Below are 3,228 nucleotides of genomic sequence, written 5' to 3' on the forward strand. Positions count from 1 at the left end.
ATTATTGTAGCCTTAGTATAGTTTTAATTTGTGTAATGTGATGCCTCAGGCTTTGTTCTTTTGGCTCAGGATTGTTTTGGCTATTCGAGCTTTTTTTTGGTTCCATATGAATTTTAGAATAGTTTTTTCTAATTCTGTGAAAAATGACAGTGGTAGTTTGACAGGAATAGCATTGAGTTTGTGGAATGCTTCGAGTGTATGGCCATTGTAATGATACTGATTCTTCCAATCCATGAGCATGGAATGTTTTTCCAATTGTTTGTGTCATCTATGATGTCTTTTACCAGTGCTTTGTGGTTCTCCTTGTAGAGATCTTTTATAACCTTGCTTAGCTGCATTCCTAAGTATTTTATGTGTGTGTGTGTGTGTGACTATTGCAAATGGGATTGCATTCTTGATTTGGCTCTCAGCTTGAACTTTATTGGTGCATAGAAATACTACTGATTTGTGCACATTGATTTTGTTTCCAACTTTATAGAAGTTGTTAATCAGTTCCCGGGGACTTTTGGTGGAGTCTTTAGGGTTTTCTAGGTATAAAATCATATTATCAAGGAAGAGAGAAAGTTTGACTTCTTCTTTTCCTCTTTGGATGTCTTTTATTTCTTTCTCTTGTTAGATTGCTCTGGCTAGGACTTCTGAATGACAGAATTTTTCAAAGTCACCATTTGGCAATGATCATCGTGATAATGTTTAATTAAATTAAGGAACATCATTGCATACTGAAATTATACAAGTGTGGGAGTGGGATGAGAAAGCTTAAAAGTATCTCCTTACCAAATGCTTATAAATTACGATGTGGAAGGGGAAGTAACTTTACAATAGAGAAACTTGATTGATGTCAAGTTAATCAAATGATCAGAGCGAACGACATTAGTGATGGGACAGATTGACAATGAAAGCTAATAGGACTCACCAAGAATAATCCAGCATCACTTCTGTGCTATTTTGGCCAAAAAGCATAACCCAGTTCTAATCATCAGACAGAGCCAAATCGAGGGACATTATTCAAAACAACCAACCTGCAGTCTTCGAGATGTCGAGGAAAAAACAAGGCATCTGTTTCAAACTGGAGGCCCGAAAGACATGGCAACTAAAAGCCACGCATTTAGAGAGAATGCAAAGTCCCGGATGGATTCTCTTATTACAAAACCATTATTGAGAAGCTTAGCGAAACTCAAAGGGGGTTTCCACATGAAGGGTATGTGAGAGTTCTTTGTATCATTCCTTTAACGCTCTGTATTTTGAAATAGTTTCAGAATAAAAATGGAAATGGAAAAAAATGCAATGTTAACATATACGAGTTACTACTTTCAACGAGTTATCTTCCTTTTCATGCCTCAATTTCTTCAACTGTAAGGTGAAGACAGTAACAGCTACATAAAGGTTATTGGGAAGAGATGGAGAAGCCCCCAGCCGAAGGTCTGCTCACAGCGTAAATGCTCAAGCCCTGGTCATTATGAGTACTACGTTCTTGCCAACATTTTCTTGGGTTTCTTAGTCTCTAAAAGATCGTCAATTGCAAGACATGGTATTTTACATACCACTGAGGGAAAAAACAAACAAACAAACGAAAACATTCAATGAATTCCTGACGGTGTGATTCTTCTCGCTTAGAACTTTTAATACTTATTGAGAGAACTCTGTTAGACTCATTCAAATGTAGATTTTTATCCCCTGCTGCTCTATGACGACTTTTAAAAGGAAAGGGTCAGTCAAGTGAACTGGCTGAAGTGTTCCTAAAGCTCCTTCACATTTTGGGTCTGGTGTCTGGAGTGATTTTGACTCAGAGTCTCGGGTTCTTCGTTTCTCCACCAGACAGCATCCTCTGTGCTCCTGAGGGCATCCAGGCCCCCAGTCCCACAGAGGACCTCAGCAAAGACAGGCAGAGTGGGGACACCTGGGAGAAAAGAGAGCCCGGGACGTCGCTTTAATTCCATCCTCTCCAGCCCTGGAGAAACCCCTGCAGGGTTTTTCCATGCCAGGCAGGGACCTCACACTGACCGGAGTGCCTCAGAGAACCACCCATGCCTTCCTCTACCCTGGGCTTTCTCTGCTAGGGTGAGGCCCTGCCAGCTCTTCCTGGCCAACCCTGCCCTTCCTGGTAGGAGGAAAGCAAAGAACAACAATCAGGCCAGAATTCCAGTGGCTTCGAGGCAGGTTCCTGCCCCTCCATTTCCTCCATTCCCCTCATTCTTGCCCTCCATTCCCCTCATTCCTGCCTGCTGCCCTTTCTCCTGGGAGGCAGCCCCATGTAGGAGAAATATGACTGCGTTTTGTTGTGTCTTGGTACTGTGACTCATCTTGTCTTTATTCAAACTTTTCATATTTGGTTCACCGTGAATAGTTTCTGCATCAGTTGGGATTTTTTTAAACCATATTGCATTAAAATATTACTTTTATCAATTACTGAATTTTTAAATGCCTGTTTAAATTTTGAGCACGAGAGACTGCCTCACTTACCTGACCTTAATTCTGCTGGCCCTGCTGTGCTTAGGGAGCCACTCATTCATTCATTCATTCATTCATCTATTCATTTGCACACAGTCAAAGGTGCAATTTCTCCTCTGTACCAGGCCATGTGCTAGGTATTTGGGAGGGAAGTGCGAGCCGGACACAAGCCAGCACTGAAGATAGTGTCAGAGGAAAGACAGCCATGAACACACATGACCATATGACACATGGTGGGGTGGGGCGGCAGGACAAAGAGGACATCGGGGAAATCAACATGCCACCAGCTACCACTTGTAAGGGGTTCTCCTGTGGCCAGCTCTGAGCTAAGGTCTTCCTGCACAGAATCTCACTGGATTCCCTCAACAGTCCTTCCAGGTTTGTAGATGCTTCTGCAAAAGTAACAGACAGATGGATGTCCCGAGACTTGGGGAAGTAACACGCAGATGATTTGCACAAGGACACGCTTTAAGAAGCAGTGGACTTGGAAGTCCAACACAGATCTGTCTGGCTCTGGGCTCAAACCAGCTATGGTTATTGCAGCCACTTCCACCTGCATCCCCATCAAGGAGTCAGGGAAGGCTGCATGGAGGAGGCCCTGCGTCAGCTGAGGCTTGAAGGAGGCCTAGGAGTTTATAGGAAGGTAAATTGGAGTAGGAGGCTTTCTGGAAGTAAGAAAAGTCACGTGCACTATTAGCAAAGTAGGCCTGGGCCGGCACTGCTTCCTCTTTCTGCTTCTCTGTTTCCTGATGACGTCAACATAAATAGGAAACGTGGGAG

Source organism: Pan paniscus, chromosome 23 (assembly GCF_029289425.2).
Source record: "Pan paniscus chromosome 23, NHGRI_mPanPan1-v2.0_pri, whole genome shotgun sequence".
Lineage (NCBI taxonomy): Eukaryota > Metazoa > Chordata > Mammalia > Primates > Hominidae > Pan > Pan paniscus.